General features: G+C 39.2%; 1 pseudogene; it reads right to left on the bottom strand.

Moving 5' to 3' along the window:
• The window catches only part of LOC128015110 (rootletin-like), a 35,729-nt pseudogene that overhangs the window by 7,194 nt on the left and 3,949 nt on the right, over positions 1-24,586 (bottom strand).

The following is a 24,586-nucleotide window of genomic DNA, read 5'->3' as shown; positions in this document are numbered from 1 at the left end:
CTAATAATTTGGTGGTCCGTCAAACACGTGAGATCCTGGATTATGCCAGTAACTGACCACTTAGGAATAGCAGGCTGTCAAAATATTTTCCTGCTATGTTAAAACTTTCCCCAGTGAGCCTGCACTAAACAGCTTGCTAGCAAACCAAAGGAAATTTTATTTAACTTTTCTGCCAAGCAGGTCAACCGAAAAAGCAGCAAGTAAAATGGACAAGGAAATGTTGCAAATAATCTACTGGACTAATAATTTACAATATTTCTTCAAGACTGAGTAAAAATGGAGATTACATTAAGATATTGTGATTTATGACAACTCTAAAAAACATTAGTTTTAATATAGTGACACCTCAATAAAATATGACCTTAGGTATGGACAAAAGAGCAGATGAATTCCACACTGTCTGTTGCAAAGCAGCGAGCAGACAGATCAAGCTTTTGTTCTCGAGATCCCCAATTCCTTTGCCACTCATAAAATGCACGCTTGGGCCAAGATTCATATATGAAACTCATGGAGGAAGGTGTTGAGTACCACGGCAGATGGGTCCAATATCTTCTCTTGGCTTTTTAATGTGACAACAAGACACATCATAACGCAGCTGAGAGCTGTGAATCATGAACCCCCCCCCGGACTTATCTTTAACCCGTACCCAACTCAGGGCTGAAAAATCTTCCTAATGCAGGTGTGCATAGTAGATATCAACCACTACAAATAAGCAGAGCTACATACCTCACCCAAGGTGAAAGTAAACTGAGTTTCCAGTAATTCAACGACTGGGCTGGATTTTTGAAAGGGAAAAACTCTGTATTTACTTAATGGATAAATAATGCAAAACTGAGTAAACAGTTTTATGACTGGATGCAATTCACTGTAGCAACATGCAGGTGAGAACAGTTTAATACAGACTTAGATCAGGTTCTGTTAAGATGAATGAACGAGTGATTATGTGAATGAAAGAATGAATTGATGAGTGAGTAACTACAGTGTGTGAATAAATGATTGGCTGAGTGAGGAAGGAAGGGAGTAAATGAATGTGTGAGCTATGGAGTGAGCGAGTGAGAAAATGGAATGAAATAATAGTGAGTGACATTGTTGAAAGAAAGAATGTCTGAGTGTAGAAAATATGGACAAAGATGTAGCGAGTGAATTAATAAGTGAGCAGGTAAGTGAACGTGATGGAACGAATGAGTGGGTGAGTAAATGAATGATTGAATAAGCGGGAGAGCGTGTGAATGTGTAGAGCAGTACTCTAGAGAGAGCTTGTGCAAGGCTGCTCTTTTTGTCCTCCAGAACCTCTTTCTGCAAAGTCAGCTGACTCAGAGCTTCTTTTAGTGTGACCAGCTCTTTACTCATATCTGAGTGTCTTATCTCCAACTGCTCCAGAGTGTGTCGTCTATAGAAAAACATAAATGCATACTAACTCTTAAGAATGATCTGTAGGAATGGACAAATCAGCACAAAAAAAACAACAAATGGAAACCTAACCATACTATGGTATACAGCAACCAAATTAGCTCACAGGGAATGTACCCATAAACAAACTTAATTGTAAAGTAAACAATTTAAGGTTAAGTTAAAGGCACGTACTCATGTTCACAAATCATCAGGTCTGAAAAAAAAAAAAACTTTAGGTTAAAGAGCACATTCAAAAGCGTTTGTATCCATATACTGTACAGTACATAGTAACACATGATCAGGGTTGTCACCTTAATTGACCTAACCAGTAAACCAATTCATTATGGATATTCATGTTCAATGCATTTTGTAAACAATACTATTCTGGTTTGATTCAAGGCTACTTTAAGGACAACATGTGCTAGTGATACTGACTGTAAACAATAGGACAGGGAAATAAACAGGGGCCAAGAAGGAAGTCAATGGGTTTTAGGTTTCGCAATGCCGTACCCCCTCTCGGATTCAGAGCATTCTCGGGACAGCTGTCTCTCCAGGTCCTCCCTCTGCTCCCTGAGGAGGTCTCTCTGCCTTGGAACATCCAGAGAGGAGCTTCTCAAAGCTTCCTGCTCTGCTTGTGTGCATTCCAGCTGCTGCTGCAGGGCAGAGAGCTGCCTCTCAAGATCTCTTTTTTCAGTAGGAAGGGAGAAAGCGGCAGTTGTGGTGGGGTACTGTATATGACTGTTCAGGTCATAGTCCTTAAACTAGAGGATTTGCATGTTTGATCTGCAGCTAATGTACTGATAAATTAGGACTACAATTACCACAAAGATGTGAGTTTGTGTGTTTGAAACAGAATCATGAGCCTTTGTAGCATTACACTTAAACTTGAAATTTAAGTTGTAGAAAAAACTGGAAAGCAAAGAGATTTATAAATTAGCCTGTTGGGATGACTTGCTAAATTATGTAAAGGCTAAACAGTTCTATAGAAAAATACTGGCATAAAAGTAGAGGGTACGAATGTTCAGTTTGAAATTCATTTGTGCAGGTTACACTGTCATTGAACAATGGCATCCTTTATCCAAGTACTCAGGTTCATTAAGTAGCAAACATTACCTGGTTACTATGCCCAGTGAAGCATCTTTGGGCATCTCTGCTGCTGTGCTCCTCAGATCTCTCCAATAGTTGATTCTCTTGCTGCAGTTCCCGGATTCTTTGTTCAAGGCTTCTTCAGGATTTCGCAAGGTGGCAACCTGCTCTTGGGAAGCTTCCAGACATGCTTGCAGCTCCTTTGCGTAGATAGATATTTTCGTTTAGTTAAATGTACTGGAATTACATAAGCTTTTTTGATAGCAGAGTAAACTATTTGGAATATATAGTGAGGTGTGTAATTTCTTTGTCCACTAGGAGTGATGACACCTGTGCCATATAAGGAGGGTGTACATGAGGTTTGTTGCAAACCTGAATTTGTGCCTGCTGCTGTAGGAGTGCTCTCTGAACATCTATCTGAATGCTGTCTCGTTGAGAAAAGGAAATAAATCCTGCAGAAACAGATGGGTGTTCATCTTTTGATGTGTCTGAGGAACTGTCACCACTGACCACCTAAAAGAGAAAAGAAAAGATGAGTTGACAATTACTCTTCTCATGTTTAGTACATCTGGCCCAAAAAATTCATGTTTAGTAAATCTGATTAATGTTGCTCAGTAACTGTTGCAGACTGCTGATCTCGCAGTGTAAGGCATCCCTCTCAGTTAGGTCTTCAGACCGATTTATTTCCTGTGCAGGAAAGCATTCAAGTCAAATTGCAGCTTCTTGAACTACCATGACACACACCAGACAAGAAACCTAAATTCATATAAGTCATTAAGAAAATGATAGTGTTTATCAAGACTGCTTTTGCCAATGAATGATTTTGCCCAACTTAATTTGGGCTGCTGAGTCTTTAGCCATCTTTAAGAAACAGCTAAAAACACATATCTTCTATCTACATTTGACCCCAACACTAACACACTACCTATTTTTATTGTACCTACTTTAAAAATTATTTTAAAGTATTTTATTTTTTTATTACAAAAAAGACCCTCCAACACATGCATTATCAATTCTATCTACTTGTTTTCTTTTTTATTATAAAAATGATAACTTGACCCTCTAACACTAACTCTCTATATTCTATTTCTACTCTATCTATTTTTTATTCTTTCTATTAGAAATACTAAATGGGACTTGTCACAGCACGTACATATTGTTGGTTTGATTGCTTCAATTATCCTAATTTTTAAGTCGCTTTGGATAAAAATGTCTGCTAAATGTAAATGTAAATCGAGCGCAGCATCAGTTCAGTCAGGCCACGGAGGCAAGGCTGTGAACAGCTGATGCGGTCAGCTGTCAAATCGCTCCAATCACCACATCTCTCCTATTAGACACGGGACATATATATATATATATATATATATATATATATACGTGCCACTACTGCTCGGTAAGTATGCTCAACGACTCGCAACCCTCCCTCCCTTCCTCCCCATTATATGCATGAGCACATTACTGCGCACCTTCTGGCTGTTTGTCTTGTTTGTTTCAGATCACTAAGGCTTCCAAAAATCTTAGCTGGCATGCAGGGGCGTCGCTAGGCCCTTTTTAGGGGGGCTTCAGCCCCCCTAAACTTATGCCCAGCCCCCCTAAAAAAATATTTGATTAATTAATTAGTGATCGCTTCAGTCCCCTTTAAAAACTCATTTGAGACGGTGGCAAGCTCATAGACAGTAAAAGAAATGGACACAGCGACCCCATTGGAACTCAATTGAGACAAATGAAGCCCAGTTTTAGCGTTTTTTAGCACTTCCGTTTCTGGCGCGCAGACTCAAACGAAGCTTGACGACGTCAGCAACCTGTCTGCCCAGATGTAAATCTTCTAGTGGCTGTGCGTGCAAACTGCCATCGTTAATCTTGCAGAGACGGCGAGCTTGAGCGGGGAGTTCTTTGTCGTGAGTGAGCAGGAGTAAGTATTCTGATTAATTATTGTGTATAGTATTTTAAAATGTAACGCCAGTACGCCATATTAAGTTAATTGCCTGCGAGCTTCTCCTCCTGTCTGTACGGTAATGCGACAGCGAGCCGAGTGGTTATGACGCAATCGTTAGCCTATTTTTTACAAAAACTGTTTATACGGGGCCATAATGTAACATAGAAGGTAATGGAGCCCTTTATACATTGTCGTGTATCTTTAGAAATAAATAATGGACAAACAGAGTAAACGCCTCAGATGTAAAGTTATTCGCTGTCAAAGTGACGCCAAAATGAATGGGAGTCAATGGGAATGCTAACGCAAGTGAAGTTCTGCTAAAAGATGGCAGCCCCCACCCGACTTCAACTTCCGGTCGAGTTCCTTGCCCCTTGGGCAAGCTGCATCAAGTTCCGGCTCCTCCCCTTATCTGAGTCTGCATGGATTCAGCGCGTTATTCAATCCACAGGGGCGCCGAGCAGAGCGAACATCAGAGAGTACAAGGTGTGTGTGTGTGTGTGTGTGTGCGTGTGCGTGTGCGTGTGCGTGTGGTGTGTGTGTTCTCGCATCCAATACCAGTACGTCTTCGCTGCTTTCACTTTCAGCCTTTATCACAGTGTGACAGATGTTTTTTCTTCCAACAAAAATGAAGCGATTAACACCCATGAAAACATACTTTAGAAAACGATCATGATTTATTTTAATTTACTTTTTGAAATTGAAAACATATTATTGTGTATTTCGGCATTACATTATGCAGCCATGCAAAATAAATTATTAACGACACACATCATTGTCTGAAAGTACTAAATGGCACAGAGAGAGAAACATCATGTGGAGTTATTTTGTTTTCTATTATTAAACATAATTTTATATTAAGTAATAATTAATCATTAGTGTATCATGATACATTCATTAGAGTAAGAGTAAAGGGATCTGTGATTTTTTTTTTTTTTAAGTAATTGATTTATAGAAGTGGCAAATTGATAATGATGTTATTTTTAATAAATATAAATAAATATAGAACAGATTAAACATATTGCCAATAGACAATTACATTAATACATGTTTTGTCTATATTCTTAATGAATATTAGCTGGTTAGTTAAATGATTTGAAATGAAATAAATGTTCAGGGGCTGACTTGATGTATAACCAACCGTATTGTTGATTATAAAGGCTAAAAAGCTAAAAATTATTAATAATAATAATAATAATAATAATAATAAAATATAATAATTCATATTTCATTGTAGATGGATATACAACATTTTTGTTGTTGTGCGGGAGTAGGTCTGCAAATGAGCAACAGTCAGGTGAGAATAGAACAGACAGCCTCACACACACACACAATACCACTGTGTTCCCAAGATTCATTGCAGTCATTGAACCCTTATGTTGTTTTAATTTTCTGCCAATTTCCACGTACATTTCATAAGAAAAAGCAGTGGTATCATCAAAGGATAAACATGAATGTCCTAATACTGAATCAGGAAGTCTTTATTTATTAAAATAAAATAAAAAATCTACATTCCCAATTCAAAATTTTCCAGTGACTGGTCACATCTAAAAAACTGTATTAGTTTTTTTTACAGTGTTATATATGGCTCAGTCAGTACTCCTACTCCCATATATGAAATACAGGGAATACAATGGAATAGTAGATTGCAATAAGGTTAGTAGTATACAACCCTACCCTAATAGTAAAATAATATTTTTTAATCATACCCTTATTGGGGGCTGAGCCCCCCTAAAATCAAAATCTTAGAATCGCCCCTGCTGGCATGGACCTCTTCGCGGAGAGACACCCATCTTCATAACCAGGCTAAAGGATAGACGTACCACTGCCACATCTACATGATTATCACCGTTTGCTTTAAAGACTTTATTAAAAGTCTTAATTATTATGTATTTCTAAATTCATGGTTCCGGGGGGTTAATGTTAAAGCTCTTGTATGTTCAATTATTCTGGGAGCAAGAACCCCCATAAGGAACCATACCGCCAAAGATAAATTGTGTTCAATAAACTCAAGTAAACTTGCCAAAGTGGTTCCTGTCTGAAATGGTTCTACTGCAACATTGCTCACCATCCTGCCCCGCAGTGCCGTCAGATTTCTTTCTCAATGTTCTGTGCTTGCCAAATCCCAGGATCCCATACACATACATGTATGTTAGACTTTGAATATCATAATATCAAAGTGTCTGAAAAGTGGTCCATATGACTTATTTGCAGTCTTCTGAAGTCATATGATAGATTATGAGGAACAGACTGAAATTAAGTTGTTATTAACTAAAAATCTTGACATCCACAATACAACAATAATAGCTTTGTGCGATAGTGTACACAATAGTGTATGATTTGATATGAATAATTTTAATTTATCAGTTGAACTGGTTCACAAAACTGGCCTGAGTCATTTGTTCACAAATCATCTGATTTTCTTCAGTGGGTAATAATTCAATGAAAGTGAGTACCATCAGTGAATAACAGCCTACATAAAAGCTATACTTCGGCTTCAGAAGACTCAAGAGTTGTATGAATCACTTTATATTATATTTGAAGCTTTTGCATTCTATTTGAAGGTTCAAAGTTTTAGACATTAAGGTATGTAATTAATCAAATAATTTACATTTCTGGTTGTACTAACCTATGAAAAATACTGTAGAACACCCTTTTTCGATGTCGTAATCTGCAAGATTAAATAAGAACAGATTTTTTTGAGGTATGCTAAGACAGTACTCATTCTTTTGCATGAGCACACATACCATCACAATATGAAAAAAATCTTCATGTGTGTAACATTAACACGGTTGAGGCAAAATGATCAAACACTCTTATGTGTGCTTATTTGATACCCATTTGTCTATGGCCCTTTTTTCCCGCTGCAATAAAGCTCAGCTAAAATTTCATATATCAAAATGGAAAGTGATCTCTGCTCTCTACATTGTAAAACTGTCATTGATGAAAGGATGTAGAAGAAAGAAGCTGCAAAGACTCCATTCATCAGAAGACCCCAACCCTGCACTGTCAGATCCATGGATCTGCTCTCAAAAGAAAGTGTCATACACAACTGATATATTATACAAGTAAATGAAGAATGTAGAGGATACTGAACAGCAAATAAAGAGACACACTTTTTCTCTCTATTTTTGGCAGGCCACATAGTTGGATAGATTAGGCAATCTGTGCTGACCTTCCCTGTGTGTCAGCACACGGGACAATGTACAATGAGTCATCAAGGAGATGTGAGTTCAGGACATCAATAATTCAATTCAAAGCACTGTAATAGGTGCTGAAATTTATGACACTGTGAAATCCTTTGAATACGATAATTTAACTCCAGCTGCCAATACTGTATGTATTTATTACAGCATGCTGGTCAAGCATGATGACACTTGTATATTACTGGTGAAAAATGAATGGGATATGTACATAAACAGACAGACATGTTGTACCTAGAGTTAAGCTCTACTTTCTCCGCGTCAAAGCGGGCCTGCAGCTGCATAACCTCTTTCAGCTTGTCTCTTAGCTGATTCTTCAGTGTAGATACACCGCTGCAAGTGGGGGTACAAGGCTGGCTCATGCTAGCCTCCAAATTCACACTGGTTGTATGAAGATGACGGCCAGCCACCACACACTCGGCTCGCATGTCCAATAGACTCCTCTAAAGCACAAGAAACTAGTACAACCAACAGGAGCAATGACATTTTCTTACACAACAATTTCCTTGCGTTCCCAAGGAAATGTGTTTTGTTCACAGCTGACGAGAGCCAGATGGCCGAAACTATATTGTGATCTGGGAATAAACCCTTTAAATGGTGTCGTGTCTGAGTCAGGGTCTTGAACATTTTCTCTGCTGTCCATGTGTTGAGTAATCCACATTACAGCAAATGACTAAAACAATGATCACAGCATTTATACAGGCCGAGCCCTCATCAAGCTTGGCTCTGATGGATGGCTCAAGACTAATCTAAAGGGCAATCTAACCATCACATTTCCCCGGATGATGCGGCCAGGATGGGTGAGGGGTGACCCAGGTGACCCACAGCGCTTTGATCCCAAGTGGGGATAAATAGTGGTGGGTTTGGAAAGAGGGTTCTGGCTGCAAGCTACACTCACCTGTCAGCGAAGGTCTGCCGCTCGGTAAAAGAGCTTTGCAGGGAGGCAGCCTGGCGCCACAGAGATCGCACACGGGTTTGCTTGTGGCCATTTCTGGATGTATTCATCTGCGGGAGAGCGACATGGCCATATGGTTGGCAGGTTCCGTAATAAGGAATGTGGCAAAAAGGTTAAAGATGTCTCCATTATAGATGCACACATATGCAATTAGAATATAGTGACATGCCAATCAGCTATTTAACAAAAAAATCCTGCAAAGGTTCCCTGAGCCTTCAAAATGTCTCTCAGTTTGGTTCTCTTGGCTACACAATAATGGGGAAGACTGCTGATCTGGGTGAAGGGTGTCCAGAAGACAATCACTGACATCCTTCACAAGGAGAGTAAGCCACAAACATTCATTGCCAAAGAAGCTGGCTGTTCACAGAGTGCTGAATCCAAGCATGTTAACAGAAAGTTAAGTGGAAGGAAGAATGTAGAAGAAAAAGATGCACAACCAACTTAGAGAACTGCAGCCTTATGAGGATTGTCAAGCAAAATCAATTTGAATTTGAGTAAACTTCACAAGGAATGGACTGAGGCCCGCGGCCAATGCATCAAGATCCACCACACACAGATGTGTCAAGGATTTTGCTGTTCCACAGACAAGGTCAGAGGCATCTTATCTGGGCTAAGGAGAAGAAGAACTGGACTGTTGCCCAGTGGTCCAAAGTCATCTTTTCAGATGAGAGCAAGTTTTGTATTTCATTTGCAAACCAAGGTCCTAGAGTATGGTTTCACAATTTGATTTGAATTACTGAAATAAATGAACTTTTCCACAACATTCTAAATGAGATGCACCTGTAATGAATGCACCCACACATACAAGCACATGGCTAGACTTGAACTGCTAGGAACATATTCACAGAGATTCACATACACAAATGGTACAGTACATTTTTCTTTACTCTAGGAGGCTGAAAACTACACGAGCCCCTTCATGTCACCAGATGTTTGCACTGAGCAACGAAATCTTGATCTCTTTTTTTTCCAATTGACTGGAATGTTTTCACAGGAAACAACAGCTGAGAAAATCACAACAATGATTTAAAACAAAGACAGTGTCCAGACGGACAAAACAGGCACCAGGATGGAATTCCACAAGTTCCAGAATTTCATTGAGGTGGATTAAGGAAAGACTTTCCTTAAACTGTGGATTTTGATAAAAAACATACACTATAGAGCTCTCCTTCCCCCTGTCTCTTTTTGCTCCTCCCTCTCACCTCAAGTTCCCTCCTGAGTCGCGTGTCCCTCTGCTCTGCCTCCTGTTGTGCCTTCTGCAGGCTTTCTGTCAGGGCTTCAATGGCTTCATTGACTTGTTTAAGTTGTTCCCGGAGCAGCACATTGACCTGGCTCAAACTAGAACACCTGTGAAATATATGGAACTCTTTCAGAGGACTATATCCCGGGACCTCCACCTGTGAAGCCATGAGCCAAATATTTTGCACATCATCTCACCTCCCTCCATCATGGGCCCTCTATCATCTTATATGTTTACAGGCTAATAAAGGCCCACGTCACATTCGAAATTGCCAGTCACACTAAGAGGGAAATGTGCGTGACTGTTTTATAAAGTCCATGTCAGCTCCAGCTTAATTCCCAACAGACTTGCTTGTCAAATAGTTTATTTACATAATTTGTGGCAGAATCCACCCAGTTACATACAAAGATTGATGCCAGGGTGTGAGGCAGTAAGGAGCAAAAACACTCATCAAAGGGGTGAGCAACAGAGAGAGACACGATCAAAGCTACAAGAATGCGTTTAATCATTTTCAGTAAGTAGATTTGCTCCATGATTCCATGTTTTGGCTTAATTCTGCAGCTTGTGCCCCTCTAAGAAAACGCAAAGCAGAGGCAGACAGCTTAGCAATAGTGTAACAAGCATAACATTCCCTGCTCTGCTGAATCTCAGTTAATTGTGGCATGTTATGAAAGTATCATTAGGCATGGTAAAGTTGACTTCTCTGGCATAGGAAATTAAATAAATTGTGTTACAAGGCTGCAGAACCACAGATGATCGGATGTTACTGACAGAGGCACTAAGGTGTAAAAATGAATGAGAGCTTGGCAGCTGGGCGGCCCAGAGTTTGCCAAAACTGTTTCAATTGCAGGCGAGTGGCACAGTAAATCACGTTCTTTTAAAGGCTGGCATCTGTTGGTAGGTTGGCTCTTTGTATGAAGTGCAGGCTAAGATGGTGAACAAGGCTGTGATAATTAAGTCTGACAAACTGGATACCTTTAGTTTTTGACACCCCTTCTAAAACTATTCATTTCCAGTATGTGCTTGTGGGGATTGAAGTAGGTAGCTAGGAGATTTTATGTACAGCAGTTCAGCATTTGCCTTTATTGATATGTTGTTCATGTGCTGTTTCTCAAGGTTAGAACGATGAAGTTCCCTGGTGGAAAATTCAGTTTAAGTGGTTGTACTTCTGTTTTAGAACATGGAAGCTGGTTTCTAGAGGTGCTTGACAGTAGATCCAAATTGATCATTAGCTGATCTAATCTCATAAGTAACCAGCACCGGTGGGTTCTAATTGGTTATTAGTGGGTTGAAGCTGGACATTAGTTGGTCCATGAAGTTCATTAGTTTTCCAGTCTGGTCTACAGTAAGTTATTAATGTTCATTAGCTGGTCATTACTTGTTCCAGGCTTGTCACTGATTACTCCATGTCGTTCATTATTTGATATAAACTGGTCTTTAGGTGGTGCGAGCTGGCAGACCATCTTGGTTCAGCTACAAGGTCACACGAGTCTGTGGTGGTCATGCTGGTTTTTGAAACAAAACACAACTGCCATCTTAAAATGGATTTTCCAGCAAAGTAAAAGGGAAGAAAGAAAACAGAAACATTATACAAGGTTTATCAATCTCATTTTTCAAAATGTGCGATTCTTCCAAATAGCAAGTTTGACGTACTACTTGGCTGATTCGCCCATTCTTCTTCATTTTACCTCACTCTGTCACCGGCATATTCCTTTGGAATAGTTTACTTTGGACATCCATACTGTGTTCCTGCTCAAAGCTCTTGAGACGGTCTAGGTGTGACTGGAGTTAAATACATGAACAGAGGCAGGTTTATACCTAACACACCAGAATACTGTGCAACACCTAACAACAAACAAAAGTCACAGAGGCAGATAGTTTATGTTTCTATGAATTAAAAAGTTCCACTGAAATTTTTGTTTGAAGGAGTAATATGTTCTTCAACCAGTTAAGGCTATGAAGTTCTCCATTGAGACGTACCAAGAGCCTCAGCTTCTCTGACTCTGAGGTTTTCTTCAACACCTGCTGCTCTAGATTTCCATATCTCTTTTTATACTGGAGCGACTGTGGACACAGACACATACTTTCACTCTTCAACTCAAGATGGAACACAATCCTAACTATACCAAAGCTTTTCCCCTCAAAGAATATTTCCCATTTTTGACAAAATCAAATGTGCTGAATGTGACCACATCTAATAGTGGACCTTTGCCTGTAGTTTCTGCGCCAGCTGAGCCTGTCTGTGTTGGCTCTCCTGAAAGTCCTGGAGCTTATAAGATTGTCCTTCCTCTCTTAGCCAACCCTGCTCTGCGCCACGCACACTCTACTATTCTGAATCTCCTGACTGCTGCAACAGCATCTGCTCCAGCTGCAAAGACATGTGCACACATTACACTGCTGTTTATGTCTGTTCACAATTTGTATTTGCATGCGTTAGTGATTGTAATGATATTAAAAATCTCCATATTCATCGGGAAGAAGGAGGCGGGAACCGGCGCACAATCAAAACATAATTTTAATATTCAAAATAAATACAAAACGGCGCACCAGCCCCTCACGGCCGACTGGTGCGCATAAATAAAAAGCAAACACATAAAATAATGTCCCAGGCCTGGTCCTCTCTCGTCCTTCACGGTCGTCGCTCCAGTTTTATATCCTTCCAACTCCTACGTGGGACTCGATACTAGCGGTGGGGCTCAGGTGTAGCTCATCTCCAATCACTACACCTGGCCTCACTCCTCGTTCCCACGCCTCTCGGCCCCGCCCTACTCGCCACATACCCCCATCGCCCCTCGCAGTCCGGGGGGTACCCTCGAGACTGCGCTCTACTCCCCCCCCCCCCCTCCCTCCGGGGGGGACCACTCACGGGGACCTGCGGGAACCTGGGGGTAGGACAGACGAGGCGAGAGAAAAGTAGATGGAAGGAGGAGCGACAGGGACGAGAGAGGGGAGAGAGGAAAAAAAATAATAATAATTCCGGTTCCCAGACGCACTGCTGCTCGGCCCTCCACCGGCTGGGTGATCTCCTCTGCGGTGCCCGGCGGTGGCACTGGACGGCCCTCGGCGGACGGCACGACACTCCTCCGCCGGCCGGTGGACGGCGACGGCTCCTCCGATTTTGGGCAGCGGCAGGAGTCCCCCGTTCCCTGCCCCTCCGGATTCCATCGCGGAGGCGGCAGGCTCCGGCCCCCTGGCGAACGGCGCTGACTCCTCCGCTCCCTCACGGACCGCAGCCGCCCCTCCATATCGTGGGCGGCCGGCAGCGAGCTCGCCCGTCCCCGGCAACTCGCTCCAGCCCACCGCCTCGAGCGTCCATTGCGGCACATACTTCGCCTGCTCGAGGGCACCGCGGATTCACCACAGCGGCGAGGGATCTTCAGCAGCGCGTCCCTCCTTCTCCCGGGTTTCGGCACCACTGTAACGATATTAAAAATCTCCATATTCATCGGGAAGGAGGAGGCGGGAACCGGCGCACAATCAAAACATAATTTATACAAAATAAATACAAAACGGCGCACCAGCCCCTCACGGCCGACTGATGCGCATAAATAAAAAGCAAACACATAAAATAATGTCCCAGGCCTGGTTGTCTCTCGTCCTTCACTATAGTCGCTCCAGTTTTATATCCTTCCATCTCCTACGTGGGACTCGATACTGGCGGTGGGGCGCAGGTGTAGCTCATCTCCAATCACTACACCTGGCCTCACTCCTCGTTCCCACGCCTCTCGGCCCAGCCCCACTCGCCACAGTGACATTTAAAATGAAAAATCTAAAGACTAAAAAATCTAAAGTTTCTTTGATTTAAGTATAGCTTGCACACCATTCAAATATTTCCATTTTTTGTTTTAAGCATAGGCAGCACTAGATTTCTGTTTTTAGATGTATCCATGAAACAAGAAAAAAAATGTTGTATGAAAAATAAACAAAATTAAAAATATAGGTGAACCTGTGGCTAGTTGTCACAGAGGTAAGTCACAAGATTCATATATATTCAGTTAGATTTCAAACAAAAGCTGGAAGGTTTCATTGTGACAACTTGACCTGCTGAAGGTCAGTCTGTGTTCAATCAACTGTATCTTTTATCCTGACTAAGCAGAAATGTTCAAAATCCAATTTTTTCATAGTCAATACTTTAAAATTGTGTGCCTTTACAGAAAATGACTTAAACCCACTCTGAGAAACACTCACTGCAGTGTGTCACAAGTGTGGAGTGTTTCTCCCTTGATTCCCGTCTTCCTATGGGGTCTTCAATCTCAATGTCCCAATACCCCTCCAACCTCCCCCATCTTCCTTTAACCCCAGTTCATTTCATGGTGCCAGACACCCAGTCCCTGCTAACAAAAACCACATGCTGCCTCAGCTGATTCAAACAAAGCAAGAAAAAGGGATAGAGGGATAGAGAGAGTAAAAGGTCACATTCACCCTTTTCCCAAAGAAGTATGAAACAAAAATACACAGATCTACAGGTCATACTGAAATCTCAGGCTAACACTCATCTGCTGCTAAGCTGAACAGCAGCCTCTACGACAATAGTCCCCCATTCCCAACTGGAGCCAAGGGCTTTGCAAAACTTAATAAAACATTTTCAAACAGTCATTCTGAGAGCTTTGATTCCATATACTACAAAGAGGGGCAAACCAGCCCCCGGCTCTGGGCGGTTTTGGGGTCCAGGACTCATAATATAACAGGGACTTATTATATGGAGCGTTGTTAAAGTGACAGCTTTTGAAAGGGAACAGAAAAAGAAAAACATGGGTGGAGGACGAGTCAGAAGAGAGAGGGGGGTCATTGGGTGCAGAAGCAGCTGTGTTTAAAGGCTCCTTTGGAGACAGCTGCACTACCCTATTGATTATGTATCTTTGCAACTATTTTGGAACAATTAGAGGCAATTTGTTGCTACAACACAAAAAGTGTTTGATGCAAAGTAATGAAATAAATGGCACTTGCACACAAGCATATTTTTCTGCCTTAAAAGCATATAGGGGTCAGGGGTGCAGCACACCAAACCTCTAGTGTGTACCTACCTCTGTATGTAGCTCCATGAAATACATTTGCCTTCAATAAATAAATAAATAAATAAAAATAACAAAGTTGTTTGTGAGACATAAAGCAATGTGAGATATTTCCATTGCAACACAATGTCTCAATTACGTGAAACTGCAAGACAAAATTGCCAGAAATAAAATCATGACTGTGAGAAATCATGTCACTTTGTAAGATATAACAAAGCCATAATTATGGGAAACAAAGACAGTTTTAAGATTTAAAGTCATATTGTGACTTTCATCATGTCCCAATTACGCAAAACAAAAACCAAACCTCCGAGATATATATTCGCATTACGCATTGCCCAATTTTGTGAAAAAAGTTGTAATTGTGAGAAATACAGAGAATTTACATTGTGAAACAGTCACAATTATAAGAAACAAAGTCACAACTGCAAAATATAAAATTATGTAAGATATGGACTTTTATATATGCTATATAAAAGTCAGATTCTGTCACTAGCTTGCAATTGAGAAACAATGAGAATCAAAATCAGAATAGGAATATTAAAAGTGACCTTGATAGATATAGAGGTGGCTTTCTGATATAGAGACATACATTTTTATTCAGGCAAAGACAGGCCTCCATATGATTAGGATATATGATTATACAATTATGCAAAAATCATTATGGTTGTTTAAGCTCAGAAATGTTGGAAATTATATAGGATCCCAGTTATATTTTCAAATTAACACATGGTTCTGAAATTTGATTAATGGATTTGGTATCCTGATGGACAGGCAATATCAAGGACTCCCCTGTCTATAAGTAAGATAAAGCCAATATATATAGCTTTTTACCAAACTTATAATTTCCCCGGGAACTTGGAGAGAATGGAACCAACCTGCCTCTAATTACTGTCCAGAACCAACTTTTCCAATTCAAATCTCAACAGCAACCATGTTAAAAATGAGCTCAGATTTGCTACTGAAGGATACTTTACCAGCAGGATCAAAAAGACAGGAGGTTTTGAAGCAAGGCTGATGGATGATGCAATGACATGTGTCGAGATTGGATCCTTCTTGCTAGCGGCACTAAACAAACCCAGCATTATGATGGCATTAAATTCAAGAGCTGGTCCCTCTCTCATGTTGCAGCCAATCTGCCGCCACAGGCTTGGCTCTGATCCATAGTGAGAATGCTGTCACACGTGTCTAGAGGCCACTCAGCCTTAGCAGAGTATGTATAAGTGATTAATTTTCAAACACGGGGGTTAGCCACATGCTTTTGTTCAGATTAAAGCTTTATACAATGTACTTACAAAAGTCATTTTTAAATTCTGGTTAAGAACTACCCTTTATACCAAACAAGGGGAAGCAATCACAGGGGTATATGACTCTATAGGTGACTATGTTATCTGTAATCATACTTCCTATTAAAAGAATTCCTATAATCATCTTGTAGCTGTACTGTACTGTATCCTTTTTTTGAGTAGCTCTCAAATAAAATGGTGACACAACATGATAAAAATAATGATGTTTGATGTAACTGAGTAACCAGCATTGTGGGCACTTTATTTGATTTGAGAGCTGTCAGTAGGGTGGCCATATGCGACGTTCATACTGGACATTCCCTAAAATATTCCCTTAATATTAATATTCCCTAAAATATCCAGGTTTAGGCTGTTTGCGATGTGCAGGTTGATGGTTGTGTGACATTCATGAGAGCTATAGAGAGCTGAGCAGTTGGCTCCTTATGCTTTCAAATCTCTCTCGCATCTACTTTGGTGTCTTTTTTGATCGGTGCGCAGTGACACTTCAAGTCAAAAGAATGGACAAACACGTGCACAAATTTGCATTGCTTTGATTGTTCCCTGTAGGTCTCACCTTCTCATGTGCATCCACATAATTGGTTATGTTCAATACCTGCATGTTATTGGTCAAATTGCTTTGGATGTTTTAGGCAATCTTGGCCAGGATGTGTCTCGTATGAATGGTGCATATGGCCACCCTAGCTATCAGTTTAGTATAGTTTAGGTTTTCACAAACAAAGCTATCGTATGCCTTCAGAAGACTTGTAATATAAAGTGGACTATTGACTATTGGGAGCTCGACAGACCATCACTTTGAACTGCTGATGTACAGCAAAGCTTATTTTGTGCCTCAGAGAAAAAAAGAATGAACAGCATACAGTAGGTGGCCACCCAAAACGGTGGTTCTACCGCCACACATACCGCCGCGTCTGCAAACTGCATTTGCAGCTTTTTACCGCTGAGTGGCGCTTTAACCATAAGTTATCGAACAAGCGCATCAAAGCACATTTTCGCAAACAGCCATCAGCTTTGCCTCACCGATGTGTTACATTTGATGTCAGGGAAAATAAAAGAAAAACACTGTAGGCTAGTTAAAATATTTTATATTCACAGATGAGTCCTTATGAAGATATGTGCGTTTCTTAGAACAAATTGAAGAAGGATAAATGTCAAGCCTATGAGCCTGTGCTTATATTTTCTCTACACCATATTTTAGATTTGACACATTCAAATAGTGTGCAGTATTATTTATATAATATGATGTGATATGATGTGTTATATTATTCAAAAGAAAATGTGGTTTACTTTGCATTAGAGCATTTAAAGTGGTAGCGTATTTTAGTGAGCTAGGTTTGCGTGTTTTATAATATTCTTTATTTTAGTAAAACGTGAGGCACTGTATAATTTCTCTCCCATTATTCCTATCAGTCCAAATTAAAACAAGAAACTAATAAATTAAACCTGCATGATTTAGCCAAATCACTGAAACTCTGAAGAATGTACTGATTAATAAAACGTTTAAACTCAAGTTCTCTTAATTATAATCAACAAAATCCACACGATGTAAAAAAGAGCTACATTAATTGACAACTTCAGTAATTTTAAAGGGAGTCTTCTTTACTTGATTTCATATAATTTAAGTACAAAAATAAATACAAATATATGCAGCCGTAAATGCTGGTGTAATATTCCATAAAATATCAGTGCAAGATTTGCTGCGGGCATGAGGCTGCATTTATTCTTATTTGTCTACATATTTTATCTTCATTACAAATCATGTTTGGTTTTATTTGGGATAATTGCATGTAAAATTACTTTGTAATGCATATGCAAAATGTGAATTATTATGCATATTCAAGTGTTTGTGCAAATATTATTAATGTGCACGCATGACAGGTGTCACGGATTGGCCAGGTTCCTCCACCACAATCACCCAGTGATCACAGTCACCTGAGTTCTGACAACACACACCTGCACTCCATCAGCCACCCTGCTTCATAAGCACACACCACGCACCTATCATTGTCCGGGCTCATTTATTTGAAGCGGACTTTTAGTGCTTCTCTCTGCGAGTCTCACTAACCATACCTTCCTGTGTTTACTTACCAGTATTCGCTGACGATTCCAGTCTGTCAAGATCCTCTCTCCAGGAGTGTGTGAGCCGTAAGCCAGTCAGTCCTGTCAGTGTCAATTTTTTCCTGATAATGAAATAACTGAAAATTGGGGTGTCTCACATACATGAGAAATATATCTACAGAAAGCTTGAAATGTCTACTTTTAAACGAATCCATTCAAAATTAAAGCATAATGTAATCTGTTAAGGTTGCATTTCTCTCTAAAGGTGCGTTCATATGGAGAGAGTCAGCACTGTGAATTTCATCTTGCAGCCGACAAGAAAATATTTGTTTATTAATAAATAATTAAAATGTCTCCTTTTTCACAATTATTCGGCTACTTCTGCCATACTACTAAGTTGTTGTAACCTAGAAAAATTATAAACAGTTTATTTAAGAACAGTATCAGTTGAAGGGGTTTAAAACTCTTTTTTAAAACTTTTTTAAGAATCACATCTGTGTCAGAGAGACACATGATCAAGCCTTACACACCACACCATTCTACTTTATCCATTGACCACAATTTTTATCTGTACTTGCATTCAGAATGTACAAGCATTCAGAATGGCTTCTGAGGGCCACTAATGCAGGAGGGGCCCATCCCAAATGCTCGCCTTTCATTTAAGGTCACCTACTGACATTTTACAATAACGATCAACATATTGCAAAAGACCCGTTGCATGGTTTATATTGGGTTTTTTTATTGTATATATTCCCCGGATTCAGTGTCTTTTTTATGGAAAGAAAGAGGCCCCGTGCTGCCCTCTCTCTAAAATGTGTTTTGAGTTAGCATTTTTTTATATTACTTAATATTTATGATTTGTGCCACTACTTGTATTGTCTTGTTTGATATATATTTCACAATACATCAAGGAACGGCATCACTTTGATTCATCTGCCAACAAGAGAACATTTTCAAGGCCACTGAAAGCTTTTTGCACTAGGGCCAAAAATATTCGGCTTCTCCCTCTATGTGGTCATAAGAGTGGATTGATCCTCTAATATGAAAGAAAACATATTTAGAATCATGTTCATTTTCCGTCAAGCATCCTGGGGTTCCAACTCTGCATAGAATATTCACTGAAATGGACTCTGTCAGCTACTCTTAATTAAAATCTAAACATTAACATTTTCAATTTAGATTAAGAGGATTTTTACAGGCATTTCTTTAAACCAATGCAGCAATTAGAAATTCATAAGCACAGTGCTGAGCAAATCTTCCTGTTAGTCCGGATTGTCCGTTTGTCAGAGATGGCATTACAAGCAACGATTTTTGCACAATTTATATTGTCATCTGCTCAACCTCATGTTGCTCCAAACCTGTATGTCTTTCCTCTGTTGAACATAAAATACATAAAAGAAGTCCAAGAGATTTGGAATGACATAATGACACATTTTTGGGGTGAACTATCTCTTTGAATTTCTGATGAAAAACTGACTTCAAACAATGTTTTTGCATTCACTGCTTTCATATTCTCATTCAATTTACAGTTTGATGTAGGTCTATTAACCACTTATGAAGTGATACATGATGAAGTTTTACTTTTATGTACTATTTATGTAAATGCGTTACTTTAATGTGTTTTAATGGACGCATGCATTGAGCATTCAAATGGCATTTAAACTGTAATGGAAAGAGTTACCATGGAAACGGGTCGTCAACTCAGCTCACTCAACTGACAAGTAACAAGAGTCTCTCCGCTGTTTTCACTGCTTTCAGGTAAGTTTAGTCCCTAAAATTACACAAATAATACATACAACTGTGTCTGGAACGTAATTGACATCTTTATATTACAGGAATGGTTTAATATCTTCAAAAAGACCGTTAGCATCACAATAGTTAACTAACTATAGAGGCTAATCCAGACCTGGTCCGCACTAGAACTGTCATTCATTGCGGTAAGTTGGCCAAGTCGGTTGGGACAGAGCTGCGCCAGAGAAAAATTGTCTCAGGCTCAGGTGGCTCAGTTTTGGGCTTTCTGGTTAAAGATCGGTGTTGATATGGTTTACTTAAGGTTACGTTTTGGTTCCAATGTTACATTTTGATCTGGCCCAATTCAGGGGCAGTTATGGGTAATTAACTTGGCTGAGACTTGGGCCAGTTATGGCCCATGTGTGGCCCTTTTCTGGAATCCAGACCTGGTCCACACAAGGGCCCTCATTCATTGCGGTATGTGGGCCAAGCAAAAGCTGGTTGTGTGGGCCGGAGCTGGGCCAGAGAAAAAGTGCTATGTGGGTACAGTTTGAACCCAAATTCGCTTCTCTGTTTGCGATCAGATCATTTTAAGCTGCTAAACTCGGGGAAAGTTTTCAATCCAATGATCCAGTAAGCGAATACATTTAAACAATCATTTATTATTCAATCGCCTTAAAACACAAGCTCTGTCATATTCTGTGACTGTCTCTGAAGAGCTTGAGCCCTCATGAGTTGTGCTGTGTGAAATACAGACTGAACAGAACTTCTGCACATCCTACCACTGTATGGCCAGGGGATTCGCAAACTATGCTTCTCAGCTGGTTAACCAGTGTCTCGCTAGTGTAGTTTTGATAGATGAAGATTGTAATCAAGGTAAAGACACTTGCGGTGGTGAACAGGAGTTGTACAGTAAGCACGTATGAGTGCATTATATAGCTTGTTTGCAATCACGTGATTCTGATGACATGCGAAATTCAGATGGAGGGCAGGAAGTGAAAAGCCGAATGGATGGAATAGAGCAAAGTCTGTACTGTACTGGTTTAGACACTATTACAATGTTATGTTGGATGTAATCCTTATGTTATTAAGAGGAGCGTCTCCACCCACGAAGCCTGCCCCCTACTGTCCTCTTTTTGAAAACCTAAAATATGGTCACCCTATAGGGTCAGCCATATGCCGTGGCATGGTTGGGGTTACAGCTGTAAATGCTTCTCACTGGCATGAACCCAGAGCCTTAAAAAAGGGAATTAATGTAGTGAATAATCTGTCAGATTCCCAAAAACAAGTGGAGCGGACATACAGTTTCTCTACATATATATATATATATATATATATATATATATATATATATATATATATATATATGTACTTTGTTTAGGTATGTGTGTGTGAGCATGTGTGTATATTATTTATATATATTATATATATATATATATATATATATATATATATATATATATATATATATATATATATATAGACATGCTCACACGCTCCCTATCCCTGCTGGTCCAGCTGATTGTGAAAGCTGTTTTTGCTGCGCCACTGTGAGTGATTACACAATGCTGGCCTAGAATCAGAGAGCTGAGAAGTTCCCCAGCTCAGAGACCCCACTGCAGCCCCCAGGCACAAACCAACAACCATCACCATGGAGCACTGTTTGACCACAGTCACAGCTGCTGTGGTGAAGACCTACTGGGAGGAAAAAACGAGACACAGGCAGTGTCCACACGCAAAATGCAAACACAAACACATGTTCACATGCACAATATTACTTCAATTGGGCTTGAAATTTACAATCACCTTCAACAGCATGGGATGTAAACAAACAAGTGAATAAGTATAACACATATGAACACTGTAGTTTTAATATTAAACTATCAACTACAAGAAGAAATAAGCCACATGAATGGGATTCTAATAAAATAGTGGTTAACACAATGCCCTATTTAGGAACGATGCCTGTTTCCAATAAAGAGCATAACTGCTGTGTGACATGACACAACCACAGTTATCAGAAAGGAATTAGATTCTTTAAAGGAATAGAGCTCCAATATTTTAAAATCTGTACTTATTTATTCACATTCATGTCGTCCTTCTTCTGTAAAACACAAATGCAGAAATTCTGAAGACTCTACTAGTTGTTCTTTTCAATGGAATTGCAATTAACGGGAACTGAAGCATTCAAGCTTCAAGAAGCTTGCAAATGCATCATCACACCAAAAGTTACAAAAGTTGTCCATATGACCTGTGCACTATATTCCAAGTCTTCTGAAGCCATATATAAGTGTTCTGTTTCCAAAAGACTGAAAATGTGGTTGTTATTCTCTAATAATCTTCACCTTACAATGAGCTTTTAAAAGAGCTGTTAACTGCTGAAAATGGATAAAGTGACTTCTACTTTTTAAATAACATTTTGATCCATCTCATGAAAAAGCAATCAATGGTTTGCTGAAAAGCTGTGAGATCTGACACTACTGAGTGTGGAAAAGGAACATTGAATTGCTAAGTGCTGGTGATTGCAATGGAATTAGAGGCCAACCACTGAATTGGTTCAAGAGCTACTTACACCTGAGGCAACAATATGTAACTATCCACGAACAGACATCAGAAAACAAATACATTAAATATGGTGTTCTACAAGGATCCATATTAGGTCCTCTCCTCTTTATTATTTACATTAATGACCTGGAAAATTCCTCAAAGACTCTCCACAAAGTAATCTTTGCAGATGACACTAACTTGTTCCTATCACACAAAAATGAATTTGAACTTCAACAACTACTCAACAAAGAGCTTCAGAATGTGGATAATTGGTTCAAAGTAAATAAACTATCCATAAACGTTAGTAAAACCAACTACATAATATTATGTCCAAATAAAAAACAACTTAATTTCGAGGATTCAAATTTCAAGATCAAAAAAAGGGGAGAGGAAATAAAAAGAGTGAAGACGACTAAATTCTTGGGTGTCTTTATAGATGATCACCTAAACTTTAAACACCATATTGAATATCTTGTCAAAAAGCTATCAAAATATGTTGGTCTGTTCTTTAAGCTTAGACACCTGCTTCCCCACGCAATACTACTTATTCTTTATAAAACCTTCTTTGAACCACATTTAAATTACTGCAATATTATATGGTGCAATACTTATTCTACTCACCTAAAAAAAATTGAAATTCTACAAAAAAAATAATTCGTGCCATATCATGGTCTGATTTCAATGCTCCAACTCGTTCTATTTTCTTTAGGTATGGTCTTTTAAGACTAACTGAATATAATATATTTCACAATGCATGTACTATGTATCAGGTGGTCTTTGGTTTGAATAACAGACTATGTGAACTTGTTCCAATCCACTATCCCCGGCACACTTACCTCACTAGAAACATGCATATCATTACTGGTAAAAAACGGAGATTAAAAAGCACTGGTATGAGTGTAATGTGCCGGGGACCGCGGATTTGGAATGAGCTGGATGAAAGTCTGAAAACCTCAAGCTCTATTTCTTCTTTTAAACAAAACCTCAAGAAACAATTACTAAACTTGTATACATCTTCCTGATGTACGTACTATTTCTCACTCTGCATGTATGTCAGTATAAATTTCTCAACCTCAAGGTAAACTGTTAAACAAAATTGTATCTGTTAAATGGGATCTCCTTCCTTTTGTTGTATGAATGTGATGTATGAAATGTATTACATTGTAGGCCACACATTTTTGTTAATTTTTTTTTTTTATTTAATTTTTATTTTTTTTAAGTTATTTTTTTTTATTATATATATATATATATATATATATATATATATATATTTTTTTTTTTCTCCCCTGGCTTGTCATGGCCCCCTATTATAAGCTTTAGATAGCTTCTTTGGGGACCAGTTCACATGCATGCTCATCTTAAGTTTATATGAATATATGTATGTGTAAAAAATGTGAATAAACTCTTCTTCTTCAAAGTGCAAGTGGTGCAAGAAGGACGATATTGATGTGTAAGGAAAAAAGTGGGAAAAAATGACTCATGGCACTCCTGCAAAATCTAGATCTAAAAACAAAATAAAAGTAACACAGTCTTATTATATTTTAAGGTACAGAATGTTGCCTACTGCTACAAATGCAACAAGGTGAGGTCAGATGTGTCATGTAGGTGTATGGGAATTGGAAAAAAATAGCCTATTGGTGTACACTAGAGTTAGACAGAATCATACTGAAACATACTGAGAAAATTGCATAGATCTCTACCTGTGAGATTTTGCAGGTGGGGATGGGTCAAAATGTAAAAGTTAAAGGCGAGAGTGGGAAGAAATATAATCTTTATTTTAGCCGGAGCAATTAAATGTGGGACATAATCTTCCAGGAGCTTGTCCAGACTTCTACATTCAATATAATGCAAGAGTCATTTTGAACAGTTTTGTGAAGCTTGAATGTTCCGGTCTCATTTTAACTGCATGGAAAAAAGCAACCAGTAAATTATTCAAAATTTCTCCTATATTCTACCCATATTCATTTTTTCACAGAAAAAAATGAATATGGGTTAGGAAAACTACAAGGCTAAGCAAATGACAGGATTTCCATTTTTGAACAATTCCTTTTGGAACAATGGCTATTTAGGACAAGCAGATCTGAGCTGCTTAGATGTCAAGCCTAAATTAAATTGCAAGCAAATA

This window comes from Carassius gibelio, chromosome A6 (assembly GCF_023724105.1).
Source record: "Carassius gibelio isolate Cgi1373 ecotype wild population from Czech Republic chromosome A6, carGib1.2-hapl.c, whole genome shotgun sequence".
NCBI lineage: Eukaryota > Metazoa > Chordata > Actinopteri > Cypriniformes > Cyprinidae > Carassius > Carassius gibelio.
Note: the sequence above shows the minus strand (reverse complement) of the source record. Positions and strands in the feature narration are given on the sequence as shown.